The 23,208-nt window shown below is 45.2% G+C and overlaps 1 long non-coding RNA gene across 1 annotated transcript in view; it reads left to right on the forward strand.

Annotated features, from left to right (window-relative positions):
* Positions 1-22,579, forward strand: part of LOC115189779 (uncharacterized) — a 35,982-nt gene extending 13,403 nt beyond the window's left edge. The window contains exons 2-3 of the long non-coding RNA XR_003876993.1: positions 20,144-20,237; positions 21,937-22,579. This is a non-coding gene — a long non-coding RNA (uncharacterized LOC115189779). The remainder of the gene's footprint in view (positions 1-20,143; positions 20,238-21,936) is intronic.
* The last annotated feature ends 629 nt before the right edge of the window (positions 22,580-23,208 follow it).

The raw sequence follows: 23,208 nt of genomic DNA on the forward strand, positions 1-23,208 counted from the left end.
TGGTGAGAGTAAAGGCGTTGCTGAGCAGATCCTGAGTTTTCTGTTATAGTGACTCCCCGATGATGTCACCAGTATTAGCACCTTGAGATATGATGCATGAACACTGTTATTATTCTGTCAGCATTTACCGGCACGGCCACCATCGGCAACGGCCCTGTACGCTCACCTGACTAAGCTCCCGAAACATCTTACCCCATCTCTCTCGCTCTCCCTCAGCCTTCCTCACTTCCCTGTTCTTCTCTCTGTCTGTCCTTGCTAGCCCATCTCTCTCTCTCTCTCTCTCTCTCTCTCTCGTCTCTCTGTCTCTCTGTCTCTGTGTCTCTCTGTCTCTCTGTCCTCTCTCTTCTGTGTCTCTCTCTCTCTGTCTCTCTGTCTCTCTGTCTCTCTGTCTCTCTGTCTCTCTGTCTCTCTCTGTGTCTCTCTGTCTCTCTGTCTCTCTGTCTCTGTGTTTCTCTGTCTCTGTTTCTCTGTGTCTCTGTGTCTCTGTGCGTGTGAATGTAGATGCCCAGCTAGGTCAAAGGCAGGCATAGTTGTCATACTTTAAAGTGAGCAGCTCCCTGCTAATCCCCCTGATGTGGCGAGAGAGGGAGGGACAGAGAAAGAGATTGGGAGAGAGAGAAAAGCCAGTTGAAATAATAGAGACCCCTCGGACAGCAACAGTTACACAATTAGACCCAACCAAATCATGAGAAACAAAAAGAAATTCTTTCCAATGTGTCAAGTAATATCAAAAAAACATGGCAAAACTGGAATGTTGACCCTAAACAGAGAGTACACAGTGGAGGTATACCTGACCACTGTGACTGACCCACAATTAAGGGAAGCTTTGACTATGTACAGACTCAGTGAGCATAGCCTTGCTATTGAGAGAAGCTGACCTGGCTCTCAAGAGAAGACAGGCTATGTGCACACTGCCCACAAAATGAGGTGGAAACTGAGCTGCACTTCCTAACCTCCTGCCAAATGTATGACCATATTAGAGACACATATTTCCCTCAGATTACACAGACCCACAAAGAATTCCAAAACAAACCCAATTTTGATAAACTCCCATATCTACTGGGTGAAATACCACAGTGTGCCATCACAGCAGCAAGATTGGTGACCTGTTGCCACAAGAAAAGGTCAACCAGTGAAGAACAAACACCATTGTAAATACAACCCATATTTATGTTTATTTATTTTCCCTTTTGTACTTTAACTATGTGCACATCGTTACAACACTGTATACAGTAGACATAATATGACATTTTAAATGTCTCTATTCCTTTGGAACTGGAGTGTAATGTTTACTGTTCATTTTTTATTGTTTATTTCACTTTTGTTTATCTATTTCACTTGCTTTGGCAATGTTAACATATGTTTCCCATGCCTATAAAGCCCTTTGAATTGAATTGAATTGAGAGAAAGGAAAGAGAGCGTGAGAGGGGGGGGAATATCAGTAAATTAAGGGTATTTAGTTCGTGACGTCAGTGAGAGTGTGTGACCGCCCAGACGTGTACTCATCTCCCAAACGCCTGTCATTCCAACTCTGCCAGCATTCTGACTCACCCATGGTCAACAAATATCCAATTCAATTGTCTTTGTCAAATGCGCCAAATACAGCTGGTGTAGACATTATCGTGACATGCTTACGAGCCCTTCCCAACGATGCAGAGTTTAAAAATACAGTAGTAACACAAGAATGGAGCTATATACAGGGAGTACCAGTACCAGATCAATGTGGAGCTATATACAGGGAGTACCAGTACCAGATCAATGTGGAGCTATATACAGGGAGTACCAGTACCAGATCAATGTGGAGCTATATACAGGGAGTACCAGTACCAGATCAATGTGGAGCTATATACAGGGAGTACCAGTACCAGATCAATGTGGAGCTATATACAGGGAGTACCAGATCAATGTGGAGCTATATACAGGGAGTACCAGTACCAGATCAATGTGGAGCTATATACAGGGAGTACCAGTACCAGATCAATGTGGAGCTATATACAGGGAGTACCAGTACCAGATCAATGTGGAGCTATATACAGGGAGTACCAGTACCAGATCACTGTGGAGCTATATACAGGGAGTACCAGATCAATGTGGAGCTATATACAGGGAGTACCAGTACCAGATCAATGTGCAGAGGTACGAGGCATTTGAGGTAGATATGTACATGAAGGCAGGGTAAAGTGACTAGGCATCAGGATAGATAATAATAAGGTATTAGAGGTAGATATGTACATGAAGGCAGGGTAAAGTGACAAGACATCAGAATAGATAATAATAAGGTATTAGAGGTAGATATGTACATGAAGGCAGGGTAAAGTGACAAGACATCAGAATAGATAATAATAAGGTATTAGAGGTAGATATGTACATGAAGGCAGGGTAAAGTGACTAGACATCAGGATAGATAATAATAATAGTGAAATAAAGACCAGAGTAGCAGCAGCAAGTGTGGTGTGTGTGGTGTGTGTGTGTGTGTGTGTGGTGTGTGTGTGTGTGTGTGTGTGTGTGTGTATATATAAAGTCTAGTGAGTGTGCATAGGGTCAGTGAGATAGAGTCAGTACAGATAGTTTGGGTACCATTAGTTGACTATTTAGCAGTCTTATGGCTTGTGGGTAGAAGCTGTCTCAGAGCCTGTTGGTCCGAGATCCGATGTGATCAGAGTGAACAGTCTATAGCTTTGGTGGCTGGAGTCTTTGGCAACTTTTCGAGCCTTCTTTTGACACCACCTGATATAGAGGTCCTGGATGGCAGGGAGCTCAGCCCTAGTGATGTGCTGGGCTGTCTGCACCACCCTCTGTAGCGCTTTGTGGTCAAGGCGGTGCATTTGCCATACCAAGCGATGATACAGCCAGTTAAGATGCCCTCAATCGTGCAGCTGTAAAACGTTTTGGGGATCCGAGGGCCATGCCAAATCTTTTCAGCCTGCTGAGGGGGAAGAGGCGCTGCCGTGCCCTCGTAAATAATTATAATAATAATAATAATAATAATAATAATAATAATAATTATCTTGTCGACAGAGAGTCCCCTGTTTATTTAACCAATCGATGGTTAAACGTTTATTTTTCCATATATAGACACACCCTATATTTGAATAAAATCCACTATATGTATGCTACTGAGCTTGTCTGATGCTTTAAGCTCCTGAAGTTAACCGGTAATAGGCTACCCCAGCAGATGGCAACCTTTTCCATTTGGAGTGACAAGTCATCATACCATTTCTAATGATCTGTTCAGGAACAGTTTAATTTATATTAAGGTCTTCATATCTCAAAATCAATGTCATGTGGCTATTAATCACAGCTCTAGCTAAATGAAAATGATACAAATCTAAAAGTAACTTCTATTGCCAGTATGTAAAAATAGACTACATAAAGCCAACAAATAAAAACATTGCAGGTAGAAAATATCCTGATTTAAAAATGAGTATTCTAGAAATCACATTGTCTACACAGGCCTGTCTGCAAGGATCTTAAAACATTGTTTCAACTATTAACTTGGTCAACCTGAAGCTTGCAACATTGTATCAAACATTGTATCAAATGTTCAGTTTCCTGCACCAGTGAGCTCTGGACAGACGGACACAGCTGTAGGCTATTAGCTGTAGGCTATTTGCGCAGGGATAAAAAGTAATCAGGTAGGCCTATTTTATGACGTTTCCACTCGGCTAGAGAATGACATTTTTTCCCCCTTTCATGCTGAGGGGTTATCGAATGGGAGAGAAAGATTTTTGAAATAGAGAGAACTATTGTCATTCTCAGTGAATGTAAAAACACTTTGTTCTCTTACGGTTTGTTACCTACAGTGATGGTGAGTTAAGACAATCAGAAATACTATCAGATCCCCCAATAGGCACATTTCTAGGTCTACATTTGATTTCCAGGCCTACATTTGATTTCTAGGTCTACATTTGATTTCTAGGTCTACATAGGTCTACATATGATTTCTAAGTTTACATTTGATTTCAAGGTCTACATTTGATTTCTAGGTCTACATTTGATTTCTAGGCCTACATTTGATTTCTAGGTCTACATAGGTCTACATTGATTTCTAGGTCTACATTTGATTTCTAGGCCTACATTTGATTTCTAGGTCTACATAGGTCTACATTTGATTTCTAAGTCTACATTTGATTTCTAAACATGGGATACAGACTGGGACTAGGAGATATTGAACATGTCTGTGCAGACACCTGCCTGCTGGTCTGTGCAGACACCTGCCTGCTGGTCTGTGCAGACACCTGCCTGCTGGTCTGTGCAGACACCTGCCTGCTGGTCTGTGCAGACACCTGCCTGCTGGTCTGTGCAGACACCTGCCTGCTGGTCTGTGCAGACACCTGCCTGCTGGTCTGTGCAGACACCTGCCTGCTGGTCTGTGCAGACACCTGCCTGCTGGTCTGTGCATGGCTTTGAGAACAGAAAATATATAAAGAGGACTTTATCCCATTACTCAACAGTATGAAAGCAGATCTAATTAAATAAACAACCTTACAGCTAGAATAAACCTCTTCAGAATGACTCCCAAAGTTTTTAGATTTATTCTTGGTAATACCAATTACCCCACCAAAGACATTCTTTAAAAAGGTACTTGGTCATAAAATACTTTATATGGACAAATAAAACTCATAGAATGAAAAGGAAAGTTTTACATCTTCCTAAATCTGAGGGTTTAAAACTTCCAGACATGGAATAGTATCAACTCACCACCCAGGTTTTACTTGTGACATGTAGTTAAATGCACTAAAGAGGAACAACGGGTCCATACTGAAGATGCTCATCCTCTTAGTTCCAGTGAAGGGAAATCCTAACGCTACAGCATACAATGACATTATAGACCATTCTGTGCTTCCAACTTTGTGGAACAGTTTTGGGGAGGGCCTGCACAGAGCCCTGACCTCAACCCCATCGAACACCTTTGGGATGAATTGGAACGCTGACATTAGAGCCAGGTCTAATCACCCAACATCAGTCCCCGACCTCACTAATGCTCTTGTGGCTGAACGGAAGCAAGTCCCTGCAGCAATGTTCCAACATCTAATGGAAAGTCTTCACAGAAGAGTGGAGGCTGTTATAGCAGCAAAGGGGGGACCTGTTACATGGAGCGGAGCAGGTGAACCCAAGAGCAGACTCAGACGAGGAAACTGGGATAAGGTGACCAAGGTATTTATTGAAAAACGGGGAAGATGGGGTGAAGGCCAGGGAAAGCTCTGGCGGGTTGCAGGGAGTCAGGTGCTGAGGCTGGAGCGAGGGGAGTTGGGGCTGGGTAAGCAGGTCCGGAGAGGAATCTAAAGAAGCAGTAGTAGTGTGGGGAGTCCAGGACAGGGTAGCAGGACTGACGAGACGTGGGACTGGAGACAGGGACCAGAGTCATAGTGGACAGAACTGTAGCGGAGAGGAAAACAGCGCCAGTCAAGGGAGAACGGGCACAACACGAAAACAGGATCTATGCAGGAACAAACGGCTAAAAACGCAGACTGACTGAACAGAGGTTACGATCTGGCAGTGTGGAAGTGGTAGGACTGAGTATTCGATTAGGTCTTGATTATGGATTATGGAACAGGTTGCAGCTGGTGGGGATCTGCTCTGCCTCCAGCACACCTGTTTCTGCCCACACAATCACACACACAGAGCGAGAAAGAGGGTGAGAGCACTGGGGGAGTGGTGGCAAGTTAGGGAGACACAGGATGACAAGTAGAGGGTGGTGACAGGAGCAGATGTAACAGGACCAACTCCATATTAATGCCCATGATTTTAGAATGAGATGTTCGACGAGCAGGTGTCCACATACTTTTGATCATATAGTGTACTATAAAGTACAAAAGTTATGGGCAACATTAGAAAGTTGGCTGTCAGAAGTATTACAATGTAAATGAAGATTTAATCCTCTGTCAGCATATTTCAAGACATGGCTTATGAGTGCTGGAAATCAATCAATCCTCCGTCGTTAACACAATGGAAAGGTCAAATGCTTTATTATCTATCTATCTTCCAACATGAAAGTGCGTGGGTGACGGAGAGAAACAATGGTTTAAAGCGATGAGAGGCATGCGGGAGATGGGGGTGAGCAGGTGGGTCTGGGCAGGGGTGATGTTGTGGATGTTTGTGTGCGTCTGTATGAAGAATAATAAAAACATTTTAAAAAAGAACCTGCCCTGGTATTCCGTCTGGTCCGGCGGCCAAAGTGTTAATTGTTAATCTGTTTAAAAGTTTTGTTCCCATCGCCACAGAGACATCGATCTTTTACATAATTTAGCTCTCATCCAGAACGACTTACAGGAGAAATTGCTCACCTAGAGCCTCGTGATTCAAACCAGCAACCTTTCGGTTACTGGTCCATCTCTCTTACCCGCGAGGCTCCCTGAACACACAGTCTTCCAGAAAAAGGGCTTTCATGCAAGGCGGCATAGTGTTATGTTCATTCAAGCAAACATTAAAGGCATTTAGCTCGTTTGGAATTTCTGCATTGCTGGGCAAGTCATGGCTAGGTTTCCTTTTGTAATCTGTTATCGTCTACAAGTCCTGCCACATACAGTGAGCTCAAAGTATTGGGACAGTGACTATTATTAATTTTTTTGTCTCTATACTCTAGCACTTTAAAATGATACAATGACTATGAGGTTAAAGTGCAGACTGTCAGCTTTAATTTGAGGGGATTTTCATCCATATTGGGTGAACCTATAGAAAGTACAGCACTTTTTGTACCTAACCCCCCCCCCCCCCACACCCCATTTTAAGGGACCAAAAGTATTGGGACAAATTCACTTATACAGTATGTGTATTAAAGTAGTAAAAAGTGATGTATTTGGGCCCATATTCCTAGCACGTAATGACTACATTTTATCAAGCTTGTGTCTCTACAAACTTGTTGCATGCATTTGCAGTTTGTTTTGTTTGTGTTTCAGATTATGTTGTGCCCTGTAGAAATGAATGGTGAATAATGTATTGTGTCATTTTAGAGTCACTTTTATTGTAAATAAGAATAGAATATGTTTCTGAACACTTCTAGGTTAATGTGGATGCTAACATGATTACGGCTCCTCGTGAATGAATGGTGAATAATGATGAGTGAGAAAGTTACAGACGCACAAATATAATACTCCTAAGACATGCTAAACTCTCACCATTACAATAACAGGGGAGGTTAGCATTTTTTTGGGGGGGGGGGGTGATACAGTATTTGTACGTCTAACTTTCTGACTCAGTATTTGGTCCCCACGAGGACAGTCAAACCAACTTGTGTGTGTGCCCAGCCTCCTCTCTCCATAGGCCATTGTTAAGAGCACAAGGCTTTCTTGGTCAGATTTCCATCCCACACAGACGCTTAGGGATTGGTCAACAACAACCGGCATGCAGCTGCTCTAGCCAATCAGCAGGCTGCCTGCCCCAGCCCTGCCCTTGGCCCAAAATAACACTGTAAATACACTGCTGTCTCTATCAGGCTATTAAAGGTGCCCCAGTGTGTTTGCAAACAAGGCCTTGTTGTTAGCAGTATGAATGTGAGAACCTCCCAGTGTTTCAGTGAGCCTATGAGACGAGAGTTCAGTGCAAGTCCTGGCGTCTCCTCATACCCTTGAAAACTGATGTGTTCTCTCAGTATATCCAGTAGGTTTGGATGGAAACCAAACCTGGGTCTGGGGATGGAGAGACCTGGGTCTGGGGATGGAGAGACCTGGGTCTGGGGATGGAGAGACCTGGGTCTGGGGATGAAGAGACCCCAGCGGAGAGGTGAGGAGGAGGGGAAGAGGGAAACGTTGGGTGGCCCTTTTAAAGCACAACACGCATCCCCTTAAAAAAGCCTAAATCAGCCTGCTGATCTCTCTGTTGGTGGTGGGTCACCCTGGGGCAGATCCTAAATCAGCCTGCTGATCTCTCTGTTGGTGGTGGGTCACCCTGGGGCAGATCCTAAATCAGCCTGCTGATCTCTCTGTTGTTGGTGGTGGGTCACCCTGGGGCAGATCCTAAATCAGCCTGCTGATCTCTCTGTTGGTGGTGGGTCACCCTGGGGCAGATCCTAAATCAGCCTGCTGAATCTCTCTGTTGTTGGTGGGTCACCCTGGGGCAGATCCTAAATCAGCCTGCTGAATCTCTCTGTTGGTGGTGGGTCACCCTGGGGCAGATCCTAAATCAGCCTGCTGAATCTCTCTGTTGTTGGTGGGTCACCCTGGGGCAGATCCTAAATCAGCCTGCTGAATCTCTCTGTTGTTGGTGGGTCACCCTGGGGCAGATCCTAAATCAGCCTGCTGAATCTCTCTGTTGTTGGTGGTGGGTCACCCTGGGGCAGATCCTAAATCAGCCTGCTGGATCTCTCTGTTGTTGGTGGTGTCACCCTGGGGCAGATCCTAAATCAGCCTGCTGATCTCTCTGTTGTTGGTGGTGGGTCACCCTGGGGCAGATCCTAAATCAGCCTGCTGGATCTCTCTGTTGTTGGTGGGTCACCCTGGGGCAGATCCTAAATCAGCCTGCTGAATCTCTCTGTTGTTGGTGGGTCACCCTGGGGCAGATCCTAATCAGCCTGCTGAATCTCTCTGTTGTTGGTGGTGTCACCCTGGGGCAGATCCTAAATCAGCCTGCTGAATCTCTCTGTTGTTGGTGGTGGGTCACCCTGGGGCAGATCCTAAATCAAGCCTGCTGAATCTCTGCTGTGTTGGTGTGTCACCCTGGGCAGATCCAAATCAGCACTGCTGATCTCTCTGTTGTTGGTGGTGTCACCCTGGGGCAGATCCTAAATCAGCTGCTGATCTCTCTGTTGTTGGTGGTGTCCACCCTGGGCAGATCCCTAAATCAGCCTGCTGATCTCTCTTGTGTTGGTGGTGTCACCCTGGGGCAGATCCTAAATCAGCTGCTGGATCTCTCTGTTGTTGGTGGGTGTCACCCTGGGGCAGATCCTAAATCAGCCTGCCTGATCTCTCTGTTGTTGGTGGTGTCACCCTGGGGCAGATCTAAATCAGCCTGCTGAATGCTCTCTGTTGTTGGTGGTGTCACCCTGGGGCAGAGTCCTAAATCAGCCTGCTGATCTCTCTGTTGGTGGTGGGTCCCATGGGGCAGATCCTAAATCAGCCTGCTGAATCTCTCTGTTGTTGGTGGGTCACACTGGGGCAGATCCTAAATCAGCCTGCTGATCTCTCTGTTGTTGGTGTCACCCTGGGGAAGATCCTAAATCAGCCTGCTGAATCTCTCTGTGGTGGTGGGTCACCCTGGGGCAGATCCTAAATCAGCCTGCTGAATCTCTCTGTGTTGGTGGGTCACCCTGGGGCAGATCTAAATCAGCCTGATGGATTCTCTGTTGTTGGTGGTGGTCACCCTGGGGCAGATCCTAAATCAGCCTGCTGAATCTCTCTGTTGTGGTGTGGTGTCACCCTGGGGCAGATCCTAAATCAGCTGCTGAATCTCTCTGTTGTTGGTGGGTCACCCTGGGCAGATCCTAATCAGCCTGCTGAATCTCTCTGTTGTTGGTGGTGTCACCCTGGGGCAGATCCTAAATCAGCCTGCTGAATCTCTCTGTTGTTGGTGGTGTCACCCTGGGGCAGATCCAAATCAGCCTGTGGATTCTCTCTGTTGTTGGTGGTTGTCACCCTGGGGCAGATCCTAAATCAGCCTGCTGAATCTCTCTGTTGTTGGTGGTGTCACCCTGGGGCAGATCCTAAATCAGCCTGCTGAATCTCTCTGTTGTTGGTGGTGTCACCCTGGGGCAGATCCTAAATCAGCCTGCTGGATCTCTCTGTTGTTGGTGGTGTCACCCTGGGGCAGATCCTAAATCAGCCTGCTGAATCTCTCTGTTGTTGGTGGTGTCACCCTGGGGCAGATCCTAAATCAGCCTGCTGAATCTCTCTGTTGTTGGTGGTGTCACCCTGGGGCAGATCCTAAATCAGCCTGCTGAATCTCTCTGTTGTTGGTGGTGTCACCCTGGGGCAGATCCTAAATCAGCCTGCTGAATCTCTCTGTTGTTGGTGGTGTCACCCTGGGGCAGCTCTCTGTTGGTGGTGGTGTCACCCTGGGGCAGATCCTAAATCAGCCTGCTGAATCTCTCTGTTGTTGGTGGGTCACCCTGGGGCAGATCCTAAATCAGCCTGCTGAATCTCTCTGTTGTTGGTGGTGTCACCCTGGGGCAGATCCTAAATCAGCCTGCTGAATCTCTCTGTTGTTGGTGGTGTCACCCTGGGGCAGATCCTAAATCAGCCTGCTGAATCTCTCTGTTGGTGGTGGGTCACCCTGGGGCAGATCCTAAATCAGCCTGCTGAATCTCTCTGTTGTTGGTGGTGTCACCCTGGGGCAGATCCTAAATCAGCCTGCTGAATCTCTCTGTTGTTGGTGTCACCCTGGGGCAGATCCTAAATCAGCCTGCTGAATCTCTCTGTTGTTGGTGGGTCACCCTGGGGCAGATCCTAAATCAGCCTGCTGAATCTCTCTGTTGTTGGTGGTGTCACCCTGGGGCAGATCCTAAATCAGCCTGCTGAATCTCTCTGTTGTTGGTGGTGTCACCCTGGGGCAGATCCTGATTGATTAGTCAAAGGCCACATTCTAAAACACACTGACCAACCAATCAATACGCTCGACACACAGCACTGCCCACAATGCTCCCCAGAGCCATACTGTGGTGTGAGATAGAGTTTGGCCATCTTCATTTCAACCAACAGCATTAGGATAAACATCTATATTATATAACTAGAAGACACAGCTTGATAATACTCAAGGCCAATATTGACTGCCCAGAGAATTTGCAGAATTGTAAATCCTGTTTGATTGAAGGTCCATAAAAATGTGTTGTATTGAAGAGGTCATGACCTTTAGAGAATGAACCTATGTTCAGCATGCTGTTTCTGTGTCCGAGGTCACATAGCCAGGAAATGCATACAACAACAGTGTTGTTGGTTCTGATTGGTTATATATTAGTGACAAAATGATCTCATCAGGGTACGAGAGACAACCAGATGTTCAGGATTTTCTTCTCCCTTCTTCTCACTGAGATTATCACTTACTGTGGCATCACCATGGTTATCTGTATGAGTAACAGCCGCAGCCCAGGAGGAGTTAGCTGAGACCCACTAGTTGGTCCGGCCCACCATGTGGGAAACACTGGCCGTGTTCGAGAGAATCAAATACCTGATTTATTCTGGGTCAACTGGGACTGACTGATCCACCAAATAGTTATTTATGATGTAAGGTGATTTCAAGTTTTTAATGTCACGTGCACAGGGAAATGCCTTTTGTACATCAGTGAATGACGGCTCGCTGGCAGTTGCCGTCTGCAATGTTGAACAAGCCCACTGCCTTCCTCACCAGCACTGAGGTGAGGAATTGGGTTTTTCTTTTGTCTTGATTTGTTTTGTCTGGTCGTTCCTTTGAGTGATCACATGACTTGTGGTTCTTGTAAACATGAACCCTGTGACCCAGGCAATCACAGGGTCGCTCTGTGTGTGTGAGTCAGTTGTTATGCAACCTTGTTTCTGGTAAAGGGAAACTCACACTTCCTGTAAAATCACTACATGAAGAAGGAGCTTTTCTCCTCTCTAGAGACTCTGAGAGGTTCAGCCTATCAGGGAGGTTGGTACAGAGATCTTTAGTGGTTCACCCTATCAGATGTGTCTGAACAGGATCGGTACAGGGACTCAACTACACAGCCAATCGGAGGGGTCAGAAAAATGACCCTCGGGGACACAGCCAATCGGAGAGGTCAGAAAAAAGACCCTCAGGGACAGACTATGAGACCTTGGCATGGTTCAGCATAGTGGAGAGGTGTGACTGGGGAGTGAACTGAGTCACTTCTCTGGGGTCAGGCTGTCGAGACACTGTCTTCCATCTCTCATCTGTGTGTCAACACCAGACCTGAATCAGGAAACAGGATATGATCTTGTAAAGGGGCAGAATGGGAAGTAGGTAGAAGATGCCCTTAGCCACTGATACAGGGTCAGATGTTAATGAATCCCTCCCTCTAATGATTTAGCATTGTGAGTAGGGTAATCTGGTCAAATACTACCTAGAGTGCAGAATTGCACCAGCAGAGGGGCTAAAGTATTTTCTGAACAGACTGGAGAGAAACTCTTACCTGTGTACAGGTAGAATGTGTGAGGTTGTGGGACTGAGGGGGGGGGGGTTAAAGGACACAGACTGGAGAGAAACTCTTACCTGTGTACAGGTAGAATGTGTGAGGTTGTGGGAGTGAGGTTGTGGGAGTGAGGGGGGGGGGGTTTAAAGGACACAGACTGAGTGAACGCAGTGTACAGTTCCTGAAATACCCGAATTTACTATCCACATATCACTTATTTTTTTAGTAAGCTATCATGCAACCAGTATCAACCTGCTTGGACCAACTTTCCTTAAATTAATCACAAGGACAGAACCATGTTTTTAAAAAGTTATTATTGTTGTCATGGTATGGCAAATCGTGATTCAGTTTGTTGTGGCTGTTCACCTATTGCATTTTTCTAAATGTTTTGGGCAAAGTTTGATTCTTCCTCTCTACTCATGCCTTTATGTCTCAGCAACGTCGTTCCTTAGGCTGGTAGCTGATGGAAAATGCCCTCATTCATTTCCAGAGGGAGTTGTTGCTCATATGGCTGAACAGCACTCTGTCATGTAACAGACGACATTATGGTCTGCTACCATTCTGTTGAAGTTACCAAGCACAATAAACATGTAATACCTGTGTTTGTTATCAGAGCCTTATCGCTCTGAGAGCCTTGTCACTGTGTGTGTGTGTGTGTGTGTGTGTGTGTGTGTGTGTGTGTGTGTGTGTGTGTGTGTGTGTGTGTGTGTGTGTGTGTGTCAGTGGAGTCTGTGCGTCAGGCCCCGACTCTCAATCAGAGACGTAGCTGCCCCCTCTTTCTTGGCATTTGTGTCTGTGTTTTTGTGTGTGTTTCAGACATACTCACAGCTCACAGGGAAGGGGAATGGATTTCCCAGCTTGGGGGCAGAGTTCTGTGGGAGTTCTGTGTGTGTGTTTGACAGGGGGCATCTGCTGCGAGGTTCCGGACACTGAGTCTCCTTTGTTCCTCCCATGGACAGCGATATTCTGGACACCCTGGCATTCATTTATGAGGAGGAGGAGGAGGAGGAGGAGGAGAGGAAACGCAGTTGGTTTGGGGAGGAAGGGGCAGTGACTAACCCTGTCCCTGTGACTCTTTGAGTGGAGAGGCGCGGTTGGTCACGAGCAGAGACCAGAGAGAACTGATAAGAGCTCAACCCGGCTAGCAGAGTACTCTCTCTGAGTGTCTGTATGGTGTGTAGTGGTAGGTGTCTGGAATACAGCAACAGGACAGGTATGTTGATCTGACGATTGTTGAATTGTCCTTCTCCCTGGTACGGATGTAGGATGTCGTGATCTTTCCCCCCTTCTGGCTGTGGGATTGTCTCTGGATATAATACGATACAATATGATTGGACTCTGGAAGTTCCTTATGTGTTGGGCTGTGCTACTGACCGTATCAGCAGTTTGTGACTGGACAGGAAGCAAGGAATGAGATATCATTTGTCACTGGGCAAGTAGGTTGTTTGAATACATGCTTTGTGTGGTGGGTTGGTGAGTAGACTGGCTTCATTCAGTCACAGATATATCCTTGTATAATGGATAACTTGCCATGGAGAATGGAACAGTCATGTTATATAAGATTGGATGGAATCTCAGTTATGTACATCCAAACTGTTTACTGCTACTGCAACGGCTATGGCTACTGTTACTGTTACTGCTAATGTTACTGCTACTGTTACTGCTACTGTTACTGCTACTGTAACTGCTACTGTTTCCTGCTACTGTAACTGCTACTGCTACTGCAACGGCTATTGCTACTGTTACTGCTACTGTAACTGCTACTGTTACTGCTACTGTACATACTACTGGTAACTGCGACTGCAACTGCTACTGTTACTGTGACTGCAACTGCTACTGTTACTGTTACTGCTACTGTAACTGCTCCTGTTACTGTTACCTGCTACTGTTACTGTTACTGTACTGTTACTGTAACTGCTACTGTTACTGCTACTGCACTGTTACTGCTACTGTTACTGTAACTGCTACTAATATTTGTAACTGCTACTGTTTACTGCTACTAATACTTCTACTGCTACTGCAACTGCTACTGTAACTGTTTACTGTACTGGTACTGTTAACTGCTACTGTTACTGCTACTGTAACTGCTACTGTATCTGCAACTGCTACTGTTACTGCTACTATTACTGTAACTGTTACTGCAACTGTTACTGTAACTGCTACTGTAACTGCTACTGCTACTGTAACTGCTACTGCTACTGTAACTGCTACTGTTACTGTAACTGCTACTAATACTGTAACTGCTACTGTTACTGTTACTGTACTGCTACTGTAACTGTTACAGCTACTGCTACTGTTACTGTAACTGCTACTGCTACTGTTACTGCTACTGTAACTGTTACAGCTACTGCTACTGTAACTGTTACTGCTACTGCTACTGTTACTGTAACTGCTACTGCTACTGTAACTGCTACTGTTACTGTAACTGTTACAGCTACTGCTACTGTAACTATTACTGCTACTGCTACTGTTACTGTAACTGCTACTGCTACTGTTACGGCTTCTGCTGCTACTGTAACTGTTACTGCTACTGTTACTGCTACTGTTACTGCTACTGTTACTGCTACTGTTACTGCTACTGCTACTGTTACTGTTACTGCTGCCATTTACTGCAACTGCAACTGTTACTGCTACTGCCACTGTTACTGTTACTGCTTCTGCTGCTACTGTAACTGTTACTGTAACTGCTACTGCAACTGTTACTGTAACTGCTACTGCTACTGTAACTTCTACTGCAACTGCTACTGTTACTGCTACTGTAACTGTTACTGCTACTGCTACTGTAACTGCTCTGCTACTGTAACTGCTACTGTAACTGTTACTGCTATTGCAACTGCTACTGTAACTGCTACTGCTACCATTTACTGCTACTGTAACTTCTACTGTTGCTGCTACTTCTACTGTAACTGTTACTGCTACTTCTACTGTAACTGCTACTGTAACTGTTACTGCTATTGCTACTGCTACTGCTACTGCTACTGCAACTGCTACTGTAACTGCTACTGTAACTGCGACTGCAACTGCTACTGCTACTGTAACTGCTACTGTTACTGCTACTGTTACTGCTACTGTAACTACTACTGTTACTGTTACTGTTACTGCTACTGCTACTGTTACTGCTACTGTTACTGTAACTGCTACTAATATTGTAACTGCTACTGTTACTGTAACTGCTACTAATATTGTAACTGCTACTGTTACTGCTACTAATACTGCAACTGCTACTGCAACTGCTACTGTTATGGCTACTGTTACTGTTACTGTAACTGCTACTGTTACTGCTACTGTAACTGCTACTGTAACTGGAACTGCTACTGTTACTGCTACTATTACTGTAACTGTTACTGCAACTGTTACTGTAACTGCTACTGTTACTGTAACTGCTACTAATACTGTAACTGCTACTGTAACTGCTACTGCTACTGTAACTGCTACTGTTACTGTAACTGCTACTAATACTGTAACTGCTACTGTACTGTACTGTAACTGCTACTAATACTGTAACTGCTACTGTAACTGCTACTGCTACTGTAACTGCTACTGTTACTGTAACTGCTACTAATATTGTAACTGTTACTGCTACTAATACTGCAACTGCTACTGCAACTGCTACTGTTATGGCTACTGTTACTGTTACTGTTACTGCTACTGTAACTGTTACAGCTACTGCTACTGTTACTGTAACTCCTACTGTAACTGCTACTGTAACTGTTACTGCTACTGCTACTGTAACTGTTACAGCTACTGCTACTGTAACTGTTACTGCTACTGCTACTGTTACTGTAACTGCTACTGCTACTGTAACTGCTACTGTTACTGTAACTGTTACAGCTACTGCTACTGTAACTGTTACTGCTACTGCTACTGTTACTGTAACTGCTACTAATACTGATTCTGCTACTGTTACGGCTACTGTTACTGCTACTGTTACGGCTTCTGCTGCTACTGTAACTGCTACTGTAACTGCTACTGTAACTGCAACTGCTACTGTTACTGCTACTGTTACTGCTACTGTTACTGCTATGTTACTGTTACTGCTACCATTTACTGCTACTACTGCTACTGCATGCTGTACTGCAACTGCTACTGCAACGCTACTGTAATGCTACTGCAACTGCTACTGCAACTGCTACTGCTACTGCTACTGTACCTACTACTGTAACTGCGACTGCAACTGCTACTGTTACTGTTACTGTTACTGCTACTGTTACTGCTACTGTTACTGCTACTGCAACTGCTACTGTTACTGCTACTGCAACTGTTACTGCTACTGTTACTGTTACTACTTCTACTGCAACTGCTACTGTAACTGTTACTGCTACTGCAACTGTTACTGCTACTGTTACTGTAACTGCTACTAATATTGTAACTGCTACTGTTACTGCTACTAATACTGCAACTGCTACTGCAACTGCTACTGTTATGGTTACTGTAACTGTTACTGTAACTGCTACTGTTACTGCTACTGTAACTGCAACTGCTACTGTTACTGCTACTTACTGTAACTGTTACTGCAACTGTTACTGTAACTGCTACTGTTACTGTAACTGCTACTGCTACTGTAACTGCTACTGTTACTGTAACTGCTACTAATACTGTAACTGCTACGGTTACTGTTACTGTTACTGCTACTGTAACTGTTACAGCTACTGCTACTGTTACTGTTACTGTAACTGCTACTGCTACTGTAACTGTTACTGTAACTGTTACTGCTACTGCTACTGTAACTGTTACAGCTACTGCTACTGTAACTGTTACTCCTACTTCTACTGTTACTGTAACTGCTACTGCTACTGTTACTGTAACTGCTACTGCTACTGTAACTGCTACTGTTACTGTAACTGTTACAGCTACTGCTACTGTAACTGTTACTGCTACTGTTACTGTAACTGCTACTAATACTGATTCTGCTACTGTTACGGCTACTGTTACTGCTACTGTTACGGCTTCTGCTGCTACTGTAACTGCTACTGTAACTGCTACTGTAACTGCAACTGCTCTGTTACTGCTACTGTTACTGCTACTGGTACTGGTACTGCTACTGCTACTGTACGTAACTGCTATTGCTACTGCAACTGCTACTGCAACTGCTACTGTAACTGCTACTGCTTCTTTTACTGTTACTGCTACTGTTACTGTAACTGTTACTGCTACTGTAACTGCTACTGTTACTGTAACTGTTACTGCTACTGTAACTGCTACTGCTACTGTTACTGTAACTGTTACTGCTACTGTAACTACTACTGCTACTGTTACTGTAACTGTTACTGCTACTGTAACTGCTACTGCTACTGTTACTGTAACTGTTACTGCTACTGTAACTGCTACTGCTACTGTTACTGTAACTGTTACTGCTACTGTAATTGCTACTGCTTCTGTTACTGTTACTGCTACTGCTACTGTAACTGCTACTGCTATTGTTACTTGCTTCTTTCATTGTCACAGTCAGTGAAAATATTTATATTTGGAGCTTAATGTTATCTTCTGTAATTTATACCAAAATTGGTAAAGTCCACTGGCTACTGATACTGTTCCTATATTAGGGCTATTATGTGTGTCTGTTGTATTTGGAAGTGAAATAGTCATTTCTCAGGTCTGAATCAGTTCCTGATTAGTGGGTCAGGATGAAAACCTGGAGGTCTGTGGACCTGAATGTGAAGAGCCCTTGTTTATGATTTGTGGTTGATATGGATGTTTCCCTGGCCTGGTGTAACAGGAAGGTGTTGCCTCACTCCTGACCTTAGGAGTTGTGAAATCCAAGGCGATGAGGAAGGGAAACATAGAGTTGTGGTTGTTTTGGTGATCTAGCTCTTGTGTCTTTACCTAAGACTGATTTGGAATATGAAAAGGACTGCACCTCTCATTGTAAAGTGTCTTTTCTCTTCGTCTTTTCCACTGACATAAAGATGTGGACAGGTGAAAGCAACATCCTGGTAACTTACATGCTGAGCTCCCTGTAGAGCATAAGGCCGCAGAAAGCCTCCGCCATGCCGGGCGGCCCTCCGCTTGCCCTCTGCTTTCTGATCAGTGCCAATGAAGGAGATAAAGCTACTTTGGGACTCTTGAGATCTACCCCATTTAAGTAATGTGCTGAGCTCATGGTTTGGGAGGGTAGGCCGGGATATGGGGGGTTATTTTTAGACTTCTGTTGACTCCAAACTAACAGAACAGGAGATGAAGGGATGAATGTGTTATTAGTGTGTCATTTCTCCGTCTGTCTGCTAGTTCACTGAAATGGATTTCAGAACCTTACGTGTTAGGCCATAATCTGTCGTTCTGCCCCTGAACAAGGCAATTAACTCACTGTTCCTAGGCCGTCATTGAAAATAAGAATTTGTTCTTAACTGACTTGCCTAGTTAAATAAAGGTCAAATTAAAATTAAAAACTATATGAGCAGCTTCATAAATCACACCCTCTGCAGAGGTATGTGCCGTTGTGATGAATGCTTTCTATTGCAGCCCTATGGAAACTCCTCATGCACATACGCACACACACCACACGCTCCATTGCATCAATTGTTTTGGAAAGTCATTTCTATTATAAGCCTGAGCATGTGTGCTATCCACCTGTTGCCTCACCGTGGCCTATGATGCCAGACCACCTGACTAGAACAGTTCCTTCTACTACTGTACTATCACCATGTACTCCCTTCTACTACTGTAATATCACCATGTACCCCCTCTACTACTGTAATATCACCATGTACTCCCTTCTACTACTGTACTATCACCATGTACTCCCTTCTACTGTAATATCACCATGTACTCCCTTTACTACTGTAATATCACCATGTACTCCCTTCTACTACTGTAATATCACCATGTACTCCCTTCTACTACTGTAATATCACCATGTACTCCCTTGTACTACTGTAATATCACCATGTACTCCCTTGTACTACTGTAATATCACCATGTACTCCCTTGTACTACTGTAATATCACCATGTGCTCCCTTGTTCTACTGTACTATCACCATGTACTCCTTCTACTACTGTAATATCACCATGTACTCCCTTCTACTACTGTAATTTCACCATGTACTCCTTGTACTACTGTAATATCACCATGTACTCCCTTCTACTACTGTAATATCACCATGTGCTCCCTTCTACTACTGTACTATCACCATGTACTCCCTTGTACTACTGTAATATCACCATGTACTCCCTTGTACTACTGTACTATCACCATGTACTCCCTTCTACTACTGTAATATCACCATGTACTCTCTTGTACTACTGTAATATCACCATGTACTCTCTTGTACTACTGTAATATCACCATGTACTCCCTACTACTGTAATATCACCATGTACTCCCTTCTACTACTGTACTATCGCCATGTACTCCCTTGTACTACTGTAATATCACCATGTACTCCCTTCTACTACTGTACTATCACCATGTACTTCCTTGTACTACTGTAATATCACCATGTGCTCCCTTGTACTACTGTAATATTACCATGTACTCCCTTCTACTACTGTACTATCACCATGTACTACTGTAATATCACCATGTACTCTCTTGTACTACTGTAATATTACCATGTACTCCCTTCTACTACTGTACTATCACCATGTGCTCCCTTGTTCTACTGTACTATCACCATGTGCTCCCTTGTTCTACTGTACTATCACCATGTGCTCCCTTGTTCTACTGTACTATCACCATGTGCTCCCTTCTACTACTGTAATATCACCATGTGCTCCCTTGTACTACTGTAATATCACCATGTACTCCCTTGTACTACTGTAATATCACCATGTACTCTTGTACTACTGTAATATCACCATGTACTCCCTTGTACTACTGTACTATCACCATGTACTCCCTTGTACTACTGTACTATCACCATGTACTCCCTTGTACTATCACCATGTACTCCCTTCTACTACTGTACTATCACAATTGCTCCCTTGCTCTACTGTACTATCACCATGTACTACTGTAATATCACCATGTACTCTCTTGTACTACTGTAATATCACCCTGTGCTCCCTTGTTCTACTGTACTATCACCATGTACTCCCTTGTACTACTGTACTACCTGAATGTGTATTGCTGTATCTCATTGGTTTCTCTCTATCTCTGTCTGTAGTTTGCAGCCCACCCTCTCTGCGGTGTCCAGAGATGTAGAGAGCAGCGTGAGGAGCACAGTCCCATCTTTCCCAGCAGCACTTTCTCACCAAGAGGTAACATTATGTTTGTGTGTGTGTGTGTGTGTGTGTGTGTCACTGTGTTTGCTTCTCACTGTATGTTTATATCTCTGTGTGTTCCTATGTGTTAGATACTGTATTCAGAGAGAAGGGGAGAAGCAGGGTGTGCCAGGGCTCATTTCAGAAAGGAATGCTATGTGAATGTGACTTCCTGGTTAAATCATGGCTAAAAAGGAAAAGGCGAGAGATTGAGATATTCCTGGTCAGGTCATGTGGTATGACGTGCTAGTGGTCAATGTTAAAGGAACTGGTGCCTGGGTTCAGATGGGTTCACCTGGGTTCACCTGGGTTCACCTGCTCCTGACTCCTAACCTGTCCCTGCCCTGTAGAGAAGCAGGGAAACCCCTCAACTCTCTGTTCCCTCTCGGGAGTCTGTGGTTGAGTCTTCTCAAACCACCTCTCCTCTCACAGAGGGGATACAGGCCGGCTCTGTCTGTGATCAGACGCCGTTGGTGTGTGTTTTGTGTGTTTAAAGTGTATTAGGTGTATGCTCTGAGGGAGAGCAGTAACTGTATACTATACACTGTCTCTCACAGTAAAGGAGGGAACCACAGAGGAGGTGGTGGTTGTGGTGTGTGTGTGTGTGTGTGTGGTGTGTGTGTGTGTGTGTGTGTGTTTCTCACTACCTACAGCAGTGTCTCTAAAAAGGACATCAGACACCAGCCAAAGCTTCAGACTGAGAAATAATGGTTTTCCTGCGAATCAGATAGAGTAGGTATTCTTTATACTGAATATAGTATGAGTATAGTCAGAATCACAGTTAGGGTGTGTATCCATGGTTGTCGGATGCAGCTGTTTGTGTGCGTGAGACCAAACGGGAAGGAACAGGGGACTCACACTGTCACCATAGCAACTCTGACACGTGACACCCCACTCGTCTGAGGTGTGTATGTCTGCCGGTAACTGCTGTATTCTGGCATGCCACGGACACACTAGTGGAGGGGTCTGTTCTGTGACAAGTGTTCCACACGGCCCCACGCACGAGACACAACACACCAGGAAGGGGACTGGCACAGGTTCCAAATCTCTCTCTCCCACTCCTTCCTACTACCACATGCGCATACGTACGCACGCACGCACACACACACTCATACACGCACGCACGCACACACACACGCATACACACCACACATGCGCACACACACACCACCAACACACACCACACACACATACACACCACACACGCGCACACACATACACACCACACACGCGCACACACATACACACCACACATGCGCACACACACGCGCGCACACACACACACACACACACACACGCACACGCGCACGCACACACACACACACACACATGCGCACACACACACACACACGCGCACACATATACACACCACACATGCGCACACGCGCGCACACACACACACATGCGCACACACACACACACACGCGCGCACACATATACACACCACACATGCGCACACACACACACAGGGCTCAGGGGAACAGGGTGTTCCTGAAAAGGGGAACAGAGAGTGAGGAGTTATTTTGGGCTTTAGGTCGGGCCGGCAGACATTTCACAGCGGAAAGGCTTGTGTGTGTGTGTGTGTGTGGGGGGGGGGGGGGGGGTGTTTGTGGTAGTGAGAAGAGGGGTAGAAGTCTGTGTGATTTTAAACCTGTGCCCGTCCCTTACTGGACAATCCTGGAACCCCCTTACCCAGGAATGACCACTCTGTACTGATTGGAGCCTGGCTGAGATGAGCAGGAGAGCAGGAGGGCTGACTACACTCCAGTAAGCTTACTACACTGTGTACTGGACACACACTCTACATAATGCTGAGGGAGGTAAACATGCAGGATTTCATTCATACTTCTTCTGTTTGCTTTTGTTATTCATACACATATCTTACATAGTATTTGTGAGCATTGAATGGATATCAAAGGAGGATGGGACCGGAAAGAGTTGTCATTGATCTAAACCCGTTTTGATGCCACGCACGAAGATCAGTTAGTTGTTGTCACTTTGAATTAGCAGCCAGCCAGCCAGCCAGCCTATCATATCATGGTTTCCTTTATATGTTCAAATATAAACAGGTGTCTGTGTGCTAGCATCTATATCATTTCTCTATTCATGGCAGTATTACACTTCCATGAAGGCTGTTGTACCAATGTCAAACTGTGTGTGTGTGTGTGTGTGTGTGTGTGGTTGTGTCTATGTGTCCTTCTATTGTCTATATTGATTCTTCCATTCATGTGGGTACCTCCAGGTGTGTGTCCGTCTATCCTCCCATTCCTCCTCCTGCAGCGTTGCTGTGCCCTGCCATGGAAATAGACAGCTGCCTTTTTATTATCTGGCACAGATGACCCACAATCCAGTTAAGCATGCCCCTTATTTAGCTCTGCCCTGGGCAGAGAGAGAGAGAGAGGTGTGTGTGTGTGTGTGGGTGTGTGTGTGTGTGTGTGTGGTGTGTGTGTGTGTGTGTGTGTGTGTGTGTGTGTGTGTGTGTGTGTGTAGCCCTGATTTAGCTGCTGTGGGATGGCCGTTATAAGGAGCTAGCGGCACCACCAGAACTATAAATACACTCACACACATTAACAACCTGAGCTGATGTTCCAGCTTCTGTTCTCTCTGTCTGTGTGTGTGTGTGTGTGTGTGTACGTCTCTGCACGTGTACAATGTATGCTGTGTGTCTGTGCACATGTATTTATATTAGTACGTACGTATCTGCATGAATATCAGTGAGTAAACATATGTGTGTTTGACTAATCTGTAGTTCAGTTCTAACCCCTGACCCTGCCCCCCTCCTGTCTGTCCCCACCCACTCTCTGATGAGAGAGAGCTTTGAAACCAAGCCACTGTGACATCACAGCGCCCGGCACACAATGGCTGCTTTTTGCACCCACCGCGTCACAGATGCCTGCAAAACTGAGTGCATGCCAGGCAACTGGAGGGCCATGTGGGAGAACCCACTGCCGGGTAGCGGTTTGTCAGT

Source organism: Salmo trutta, unplaced genomic scaffold (assembly GCF_901001165.1).
Source record: "Salmo trutta unplaced genomic scaffold, fSalTru1.1, whole genome shotgun sequence".
NCBI classification, from domain to species: Eukaryota; Metazoa; Chordata; class Actinopteri; order Salmoniformes; family Salmonidae; genus Salmo; species Salmo trutta.